Source organism: Maylandia zebra, linkage group LG16 (genome assembly GCF_041146795.1).
Source record: "Maylandia zebra isolate NMK-2024a linkage group LG16, Mzebra_GT3a, whole genome shotgun sequence".
Classification (NCBI taxonomy): Eukaryota; Metazoa; Chordata; class Actinopteri; order Cichliformes; family Cichlidae; genus Maylandia; species Maylandia zebra.
Window position 1 is genome coordinate 13,121,717 of NC_135182.1, and position 11,145 is coordinate 13,132,861.

An 11,145-nucleotide genomic window follows, 5' to 3' on the forward strand; every position below is an offset into this window, starting at 1 on the left:
CGTTATCGCGAGATCGTCCACTCTCCGCGGAGTCAGTAAGCACTTGAGCTGACGCACACCTGTTAAAATTTAGAAGTGTGGAAGTATTTCTCATATAATGGTTCTATTTCCCCCGCTACATAAGCCTATTCTAACACTGTAGTATTCTCATTTATAAGTAACAACAAAAGCCTTACTGCCAAGTCTGTCTCAGTAAGTATTAGAAGTGTTTTCAAAGAAACTAGGCCGTAGCCCGTCGACTTGGACTTATTAACGTCCAATGATTTCATCTCCTAAGTTTAATAAGTTCATTTTTATGACTGTAGTATGTAGTATTATAGTGATAAAAAATATATAAGCATGTAATATAATACATAGTAAGTTTACGATATATTGTGGATTAGTATAAATTGTATGAGGTTGCTATTATTGCTTGTGCATCTTGAGACACTAATTTAATACAGGCGTTCATTCAGTCTTTTTCTCATTTAACCTGTACATCTACATTCCCTTTGATAATGTATGTTGATGATATGTATTGATATGTTTGTATGATGTCCAGCGAGAGCTGTTCATCAGTGCACTACTCATTTCCATGAAACTAGTCCTGTGTGTCCAGTTTAGCATCGTACAAACCTGATTCCGACTGTGCATGAATAACAATGATGCATGTGTGTCCAATTTCACTCTGTCTACTCAAAGCAGCTGGACTGAGCACCTGCTGTATATGGAGCTGGACATACTTATTGATTACTGTGCGGAGGAGTGGCCCCAGACATCTGGCTCCCTCATTGCATCCCCCAGCATAGAAAACAAGCAACACAGGAAAAGGTCAGTTTAGATTATTGATACCATATATGACACCTGCAATAAAAGAAAGCACAGTGGAGTATTTTTTTGTTTCATCAGAAAGGCATGCTTTATAACAGACCCAAGACCCAGGCTTCAACCACTGATTTAATGGTTTGGTTTTTTTGTACTTGAGTCTTGTCTACATTAGTAAAACTGATTTCATGATCACAGGGTCGGTACTAATGGTACACCAATTTCACGTGGAATTCTTCTCATTTACACAAGCACTGCAGCCAAAACTAACATGTTGGTTATTGTTTGTTTCTGTGAAAACAATGTTGCTGGGTAATTATGTTTATTATGCAGCCAACAGAACAAATTTTGTCTGGACTAATCTTTCTCTTTTGGCATTGACTGATTATGCCTGTAAACATTTTTTCTAAACACCAGTTTTTTTGGCATATGCGCTGTGTGTAATTATTTGTTTCTAATGACTTTAATTTACTTCACTGGAGCTTTATGACTTCTGACATGACGGATGTATTTTCGAAGGTGATTTAGAATTTTTAAAAAGTTACTTTTTGATGGAACCCATACCGCAGTGGTATGCTGACAGGCTTTACTGATGTTTCTCTTTCTTTTCGGCATGAAAGACATTGGGGACACCTATCACTCCAAACCTCTATCTCGTTAATAAGAACATTCAAAGTGCCTGTAGCTTTGTTTTTAAGAGCGCATTAACGGCGGTTCCACAGTTGTGAAAAATATCGACTGAATTCCTCTGATTGCTTCCCTTGATAACACGAGTAAATCAAATCTGAAACATCCAAAGTTGTCTGAGGCGCGGCACGTAATGAGAAACCTCTTTGTTCTGTAGAGCAGCGAACCTTACATGTGTTTTAGAGCCCAATCAATATCCGAAATGAGAAGAGAAAAAGTCAAGGTCTTGAAACTTTAGACTTTGCAACTTTTCAAAGTGTAATTATAGTGTACAAATAGGATTTTACCCAAAGCAGTGTGCATGTTGTTTTTTCACGCCTTGAAGGACATTTCAAAGGTTTGGCCGAGTCTGAAACCACAGGGGGACAGCTGGTTAGCGTAGGAAAGTGTTAGTGAGGGGTTTATGTGTGCAGCTCGCCCTTACTGCTGTCAGCTATGCTATATGGGCGCTCTGTGAAGTAGACGATAAGCAATCTGCTCTAATAAGGGGAGTGAATAAAGTTAAAAGTGTTGTGTTGTAGTTATGTGCTGTAGAGAAATATTTGGACCATACCGTACTCACATACTAGAAAAGGCAATGGGCCATGGTTATTTTAAGGTTTAAGTTTGTTTGACATTGGTACGTTTAGCTACTACTCTTTTCTCTTCATTTAAAAGATCCAGATTGCAATGTGAGATTTTTTTGTGGCTGAAGTTTCACATAAATTACTTACATAGAAGGAGAGCAGTCTTTAATAAGTAATGTACGGGTAACTTTTGTTGTGTAAAAGTGTAAAAATGGCTTTAAAACATACTGTAGACAGACAACAGTGTCTACAGTGCTTTTACTTACACTCAAAGAAAATCTGATAGTTCTCTCAAGCTGTTTTTTCTTGAACATCTTACAGGATCTGATACCAATCCAAACATCTTCACCTTTGACTTTGGCTTTCATTCAGTAGGGACGTTTACAACGTAAAGTCAAGACAGTGACAAATTTGTGAGCAACGTTGCCACCTTTGTCTCAATTGCTTCTAAGTGGTCTTAACCTCTGTTGCACATTTGTTTTAAACCAGCTCATTTGGTACATTTTTGTACAAGGCAGAGATAAGAACAAGGCCCAATCAGACAAACAAATGACTTCTCCATCTGCTTGAAATTTGACAAAATGACCCAAATAGTTTTAACATATTTCCCAGAAGATATGTGGAATAGCAATGTAATATTTTCTTTTCTGTTTTATGACTTTGAATATATAACAACTAAATAAGTACATGATAACAGCGAGTTGAAAAGATTTTGATTGTGAAATGGAAATAATATGCAGTTACTGTTAAGTTACGGTGATATTATTCCCCAGTCGTTTTGCAAACACAACAGAAACTAGTAGAAAGTGCTTTCTTAAAAATTGTATTTCATTATGTAGTTAAACTATTTGTTCAGCTGCAATTTATGCGTATGTTGTTTTAACTTTTAATATAACTCATCGTGGCACTGTTCTCCTCAGCGACACACGAGCAGACTTTGCTTCAACATACATTGTCAAATGTGTGCTGCAGAAAACATCAAACTGCATAAGAAATGATTTTAAGCTTGGAGTAACAGGAGTAAAAGTAAGCAGTAGATGCGTAAAAACTAATGCTGATACAGACGCTGCTTCTTTTCAATATCTCAACATTTAGAGCAACATATATGGTTTTATCTTTCCCAGGCATCTCCTTCTTTTATCTGCGCTCCGTAGAAAACACAAGTGTACTTGCTTTAGTTAAAAACATACAATCCTACTGAACCAAGAGCCAGTGTTAGCGCTGGAAAAACACATTTCAACCTCTCTGCCTGTCGATGGGACTTTTAACATTGTAGAAGAGTAGATTTAAATTTTTTAATGTTAGAGGTCTTATTAAAAGTCCAAATGATTGTATATATAAATTACATGGTGGACTATAATGAATGTAAATCAGTGTAGGAGTAGTATTGACGTGATTAATCATTAGATTTAAATCAAAACTATTTTTACGAGCAGATTAATGATCACAGCGCCTGTTGTTGCAACTGTTTAAATGCAGGAACTACTCAGGAACCCACTTAGCTGGAAATATTTTAAGCACAAAGTTTCTATTCTGAAGTGCATTAATATAATCAGAAAGTTGCTCCCATCCTCACTAGCCTTTATTAGATTATTTTTAAGAATCTTTATTTATTTTTTTGCTGTTGTTGTTGCACAGCAAGTGATGAAACTCTGGCTGACAGGGTGATTTAAACTCTCAGATTCCTGTGGCATGTAATACAAAACAAGGTACACGAGTTACCACAACAGTCCTGAAATGTCATTTTTATATGCCTCTGCCCATCGTGCACTGTGTTTGTTTTATTTCCAGACACTGCTGAAATAATTGTTAGCATAAAGCAGAAATTTTACAAGGATGTTTCTATAGTCTAGTGATATTTTTTGAGCAGAAATTGCTTTGATCTTGGTCTTAAACAATCCTCTGTTTGATATGGCTTTCAAATGAACTGTGGTATGAACCTCACGTTCCGCCTCCCAAAATGGCATCGGGTAGTGATGAGCCTTCTCGTAGCTCTTTCATGGCTACACTGTAAACACGCAACGCTGTTTTTATTCCTTAAGAAAATCACAGACGCAGAATCAAACTGTCTTCAGTCAACATTTAGATTCCTAATATGCTGTGCGAAATGGAGCCGCGGAGGAGGAGACTTCTTTCATTAGACACTTCACTGAGGCTCTGAAGTTCACTCCTTCCATCTGAGATGACTTTAAAAGAGAAACAATGCATCTGCCTATTGGGGCCTTTGGAGATTTTCTCTCTCATCACATATTAATGAAAGAGGTGCATGTATGGAGTTGCAAAGCTTAAGCAGGAAAACCTGGTTTTGAGCATACCAAAGAGAGTCGACAGATATATAGATATATTTAATGGAGTCGTATATAGTGTGTCTAATCAACTTGGTATACTATATGTTGTTTCTCAGGTGAAATGCTTTGCAAATTTTCTTCAGTCTAGTTCTGCAGATGCTATACAAGGATGTAAAATGTGTAACAGTTGCCTGTAGAGGGTGCACTTCACTTGGGATGTGTTAGGGCTGTACTCCTCTCACTTGCTTTCTAAGCAGACACAGATACATACACAAACAATTCACTCAAGTGTAATGATCTTATATGAGGCACACAGACAGCATGAATCAGAGGTGAGTTCATGCCAGTTATTCTGCTGAATGCACCGTACATCAGTTTCTCACATTGGCCTCCATTTCTCCTTTAATGAGACAGGCCCATCAAGACGGAGCGGGAGCTTTTTGATATCCTCAGAGGGGCATGGTGAGCAGACACATTAATGCTCATAATTCATAGCAAATCAAGGAAGATTTTGTTGGAACAGAGGATCACACCAATTACCAGTTGTTTATTGTTTGCTATTGTTGTGTTTACTGCAGTCTAATCATATTTGGAGGTCGGCCACAGCACTACATCAGCTCCAAGTGGAAAAGCTCTTTTGAAGCCTTTCATTTCGTTGTGCCATATTAGCTGCACTGAGCAGCCCTAGACAACATGCTGCCTTTGCTTTCAAGATAAAAAGAAGCAAGCATTACATCACTTTCTAAATAACTTTACAAATTAAGAAAATTGCAAGTAAATTGGTCACCTAGAAAAAACAAAAAAAAAGTAAAACACCAGCCCATTAAGAAAAATGTGTTTCATCTATTAATTTGCTTCGAGATAGTAATCGTTTCAATAATGGCTTGAACATGGGAACGAGAGTTCGTGTTCGATTCTGGGCTGATGTTGTTGGTCGCTAATGTTTGGCCAGACAGAGCTCAGTCTTTTCCCTTCTTGCCCCTCCTATGGAACAAGCAAATTCGTGGCATGAAAGCAAGAAAATCATGGAAATCAGCAAGGCCTTCATTATACCAAGGTCATTACATCTGGCTTTTATCCTCCTCTGTACTTATAGGAGGTAAGAGAATCCTATTCTCCATCACCCAAGGCCTCACCTTTGAACACACACATGCACACATAGGCTTACACCAGAGCCAGCATTTGCTCATGCACGGGCACACACATATACACAGGCAAACACACGTAAGTTTCTCTTTCATTTGGCCTGCTTGAATTTCATCATTCATTTTTACATCACATTAGTGTGGTGTGTTAGTGGTCGACTTGTCTGCGTGTAGAGGGCGGCTGTTACTTCAGGAAAAGACTGAATAATGCACGGGAGAAGGCAGGGAAAGGCTCAAAGGGGGTCTGTAACAGAAGAGATGATTGCCTCCTTATACTATACATATATATGGCACAGTTAGGGTGCACACAAAGCGAGGTAAATAGATCAGTGTCTTGAATCTTGCTTCACGGTAAACTGGAATGTAGGTGGGCTGTTTTTGGGCCATGCAGTAGAGTAAGAGTGCTTAGTTGACTTTTTTAAATGATAAATCACACTTAAATGTTGTGTCCTGTCCCCTTACATCAAAAAAGACCAAGAAGATGGAAAATATAAGCAAGAGTTGAGCCAAGTGGGTGAAATGTGCTGCTGTTTTGTATCATTAAATCACATTAGATTATTCTTGGAAAAATGGCAAGTATTAACAGCAGATTTAGTTTCTCTAAGCAGTCAAGGTTATTATTTCAGATCTTTTCAGAGACATGCGAGTATAACAATACATTAAGTTACTTTAATTAGGCTATTACTTTCAAAATAACCCAAACCTACAATCTGGAGGGGAAAAAACTCTCCACCTTTAAAGTTAATATTTTTAATGGGCATCACAAGACAGTTGAGTCTTACTCAATGCCTCCTTCAGAAAAAGCAATAACTGTGATGTTAAGGGGAAGAAAAGTGTTCTCTTAATGTGCGCCAAAGATGGTCTCTTTTGTCTGCCTCACTGGCTGTGTCTAACTTAAAACTCTCGATTGATCTGATACCACCAAGAACTGGCCTGCATATTAAACCAAAGCTGCGATACATCTCCTCTAAGACGGATGAATTCGGTGCATGTGTGTTTTAGTGGGCTCGTGGCTGCGGTCCAGGTTTGGATTATTACAACAACAAAAAAAGCTGAAAAAACCTATTCAGCGTTTGCTGTTGTCCATTAATAGTCATACACACCATAATATCCCTCAGAAGTCCAGCTCAGCGCCTGCCAACACACATTGGCCTTCGCTTCTGATGCTGACATCATTTAATCTTTAGGAGGAGCTTGAAGTTTCTATCCCAAATCCTTGATCTGGTTCACCTTACAGGACGAGCCTCTTTGTCTCTAATCCAAAATAAACAGACACGTTATTGTATTCTCTCTCGTCCAAGGCACACGGACTTCTTTGCCTGTCTTTAGGTGAAGCAGTCTCTCTACTTTGCTGCCCATCCACATTGAAAATAATTAAAAGAGCAAAGTGAACACAAATGTCCTCATCTGCTGTGCATGGGAACTGACAAAAAGCCAGGAGATATCCCTTTTCAGAAAAGCACGCGTACTGCCAGCGCATAAACACACACAAGTCCTTTGTAGATGTATGCGGTACAACAGTATGAAAAACAATCCTCTGTTGTCTCACTGTTTTTTTGTGCCTGGGTGTTTTCTAAGCATTGAAAAGGATGCACACTTCTCAGATTAGGACTGGCAGAAGTGCTCGGGAGAGTGCGCCAGGAAAAGGATGAACATTAGGCACCTGATCAGACAGGATCAATGAAAAGCAATTAGATGATAAGTCTGCAGGAGCAGGCCTGCGTGCGCACGACTGCAGGGGCCAAGACCTTTACAACAGCCAGAAGAGTGAGCGAATAAACATATCTCCTTCAGCCTTTATGCAAGAAGTGAATAAGGCTGAAGGAGTCTGTGACGATCTGTTTAGCGTAGTACAGTATTTATGTGCGTTTGTCTGCTTCTGTCTCCTTGTGCGGCTTATGTGTTTTGCCTAACATCTATTGTCATAATGATGTGTGATTATTAAGGGAGCAGGGATTTCACAGCAGGGGAAAAAAAAGGGGCTGAGCCGACAACAGGTTGGGCCTCCCTTTGTGTCTTTGTTTGAAAGCTCAGCAAATCCATATTCATGCTCCCAGTATGCACACAATAGCAATATGCAACACATTTGTTTATAATCTTTGTTTATTTGGGTTGCATACATTAACAAATTCCCATTTCGTACTGCTGTAATTCAAAGAGGAGGTAAAAGGTAACGGTAAGGAAAGGTTTCTCGCAAAAGAGGTGGACACAGTCTCCAAGAGCTGATGCATTGTTATTTCAGTTCTATCCATGGGAGAGTTTAAGCTCTTGCAGTAGGCTTGCTATTAGGCTAAACCAGGGTGCGCTATGTTCTGTGTGGGTTGAAAAGACGAGTTCTGACCATTAGCGTAGCTCCCATTCCTGGTTGCAGAGTACAAAAGCGCATAAGAGTTTTTCTTCCAATTTGTGGGTGTAATGACGACACACACAACAAATAACTCGGCGCTTAATCCAGTCTTTGTTAGTTCATTGAAATATTTTTCCCTTTGTCTGCTCTAACTAAAATATCCATCATTTGTGGCCCTTAAAACTAAATGGAGGTGTAAACATAGCGTATAGGATGCAGTAAAGTGCCTTTCCTCCTTACTTGATTCCTGCATGTGCTCATTTCCAACACTAGATGGCTGTCTGTGCTGTGTATGCCTTGTGTCAGCACCAGTGCAGCCTCTTCATGCTGCTTTTTATTGGCCTTAGAAATGCAAGGCTGAGCAAAAGATTTTTGTTAATAATGCTTTGAGACACTCGGGTTATGAAAACACAGGGCTGCACAGACACAGCACCCAACTTAATGTTTTGATGTTTGAATTTGCCAGCCCTTCGTTTTTTTTTATGATGTCACGAGCAATGGATTAAATACACTGTCATCAGAAAAGTCAGTTGCAGATTCGCACACACGGAGGTGAAAGTGCATTTGAGTGCATTTAAAAATAAACTCTATGTGATGTCAATTCTAATATATATTCCACATATTTCGATCTTTTTAATGTGGTTTAGGAAAGACTTCAACTAAGCTGACAGATTTCAAAACAAGTCAGAGGTAATGCTAATGTCAAAAAACCCACCAAACACATAATTTATCATTCCAGTTATCGTATAATTATTCTGACTGCAGTGCCATTTGTGTATGTGCTTTGTTTGCGTTGTTTAAGAGGCTATTTGTAGTTTCATTATGTGCAGTAAATGGGACCACATAGAGCACTTGCTTGTATTGACTTTGAAGATTGCATTTCTTCCTTCTTCAGAGGCCGTCCGTCTCTTTAGCCTGAAGCTCCCAAACCACACAGCCGGCCAGTTCATGGTGGCCTTTTATTATGATGTCAGCACTTCGCTTAAAGAGCATTCAATATCTCCAGGACGGCCGTTGGTGGAACATCAATAGAATAACACAGACGAGCAATAGATGGCTATTCCTCATAGCCGGTCAGTTCATTTGCTCATTGATTTATTGGTAGCTGACAGTGTAATGGAATTAAGTAGCAGTGATTATCACAAGCAAACAGGTTATTTGTTTGTTTGTTCTTCCTGCATCTGTTTGCAGAGTTTCAGCACTAGCTGTGCACAGGTGAAAGATTACACACGCGCTTACGGACACGTAAATAGATCTACGAAAACTCAAAGTCCTACTGAATTATTTGAACAAAATGAGAAAGGTCTCAAAGTGCAATGTATGTTATGTGATTTATTATTAGACAGGGTAAAAACTAGGTAATGCAAAGGAAAGAGAAATGAAAGAGCAGGAAAAACAAAAGCATCCCCGATGGAGGGGAAAGCTATTGGACACAGCCTGATTTTCAGGCCTATTAAAAGATGGTCATCTAGAAAGCAGGCGGAACCTTGTAAGACAATTGAACCAAAATCACCCACATAAATCAGAGCGTGATTACCTCAGGAGCTGGAGTTATTGGGTGTTAACGTTGCTGTGCACGCGCTTTAACTTATTAACACTCTTAATAGTGAGGAACAGATTTTAACAGAAGTCCTGCAAAACCCGAATGAGGTGGAACAACAACAGCAAACCAAAAAAGAAGTAATGCATTCAACTGGTGTTGGTCTGTTTCATCTCGACAGTGGCACCTTGATGCTGAAGTCAAAATCCTCCAAGATTTCACAAAGTTTGGCAATTCTGTGTTGAAAGGTTTCTCTGTTTTTTTTTTTTTTGGTGAATGTGTACAATCATATCTCTCCATCTCCATCTACTACAGCATCCCTGGTTCTGTAATTCATGCAAAATGAAATGAAAACCTTCTTAGCAATATGCAGATTTCTTTATGCAAAACAGCATTACCTATGGTGCGCGGACGGCAGCTAATGCCTTTGATCAGTCTCTCTGACATTCTAACTACTGAGAAGAAAAGAACTTAAAAATTGTAAAGGCTCTTAATTGAAGTGAACATAAAAGAAGATACATGGTGTTAATTGGTATACGCTAAGAATAATCTAGACCTTGGAGACCACTGTCCCTTACCGGCCCCCCTGCCAAAGTGTCAGGATTTACATCTTTAATTCAAGATTTCCCCACATTAATTACCTCGCAGGCAGCGAAATGCGGATTACTTCATTTTAAAGTATAATAAACATCCAAATAGCCCCTCCACCCTCCTCATCCATGAATATAAATTTTGGTTAGTGTGCAAAAGCAGCACTGGGTCTCGTGTTCTTAAAGAGGTTGTGCAGCAAGCATGTGTCTCAGAAAGAATTTGAATTTAGTAAAAACATAATTGAAGTACACATTGTTGGATGAAAACCTTTAATCATAACAGTTCAGAGTTATAACAATAAAGTTAGAACGATGCATATGGAGATTTAAAGATGAAATTATACTTAGAGGTCACTGTGCAGGTGTTACACCAGATTGTTTTGGAAAATGCAGAGCATATTTGGCATGGTATCATTGGCATAACGACTAATTTGTATGTGTTTCTGTGTGTGTGTGTGTCTGTCTTTTCAGTGAGGTAAAGCAATTTGAACACTGGACTCCAATATGACCTTTGATTATGAGAAGAATAAAGCAGTGCTCATATCCCAGGCCTCTCCGTTTCCTCTCAACATGATGAATGGGACACCCTGAGCTGCAGGACAGAACAACCATTTGAGAATCCAGGGTGACACACACACACACACACACACACACACACACACACACACACACACACACACACACACACACACACACAGAAGTGCTGACAGACAAATGACACTCTGATGGAAAGTGAAGCACTTTTAAGCCCTTAAATGCCACCACCACCAGCAGCGCGCACACACACACACACACACACACACACACACACACACACACACACACACACACACACACACACACACACACACACACACACACACAGTCTGTACTATTCTAGCCGCTGCACTTATCTCCCTCCCTTTAGCACATTTAACACTATACTGCCCTTGAAAATAACCAGCTAAGTTGTGGCTTTTATCTCGTGAGCAGGTTCATGTATGGATTTATTAGTGGAAAATAGACACATCTACCATGGCTTATTGAAACAGTTTCAAACGCATCCCAATGTGGTTAATATTATGCAGTTTATTAAGCAACAATAAGCAATTTATGTAAACACAGTTCAAACGAGCGCCGCTCCTGTACACCTTAAAATCCTCCTCTTTTTTTGAAGTGGTGTTATTTTGGGGATTCAT

The 11,145-nt window shown here is 39.2% G+C and overlaps 1 long non-coding RNA gene across 1 annotated transcript; it reads left to right on the plus strand.

The window, feature by feature from the left end:
• The first annotated feature begins 14 nt into the window (after positions 1-14).
• On the plus strand, positions 15-10,578 carry LOC143412920 (uncharacterized). Its single transcript, XR_013093427.1, has 3 exons — positions 15-192; positions 682-810; positions 10,439-10,578. It is a non-coding gene; the product is annotated as an uncharacterized LOC143412920 (long non-coding RNA).
• The last annotated feature ends 567 nt before the right edge of the window (positions 10,579-11,145 follow it).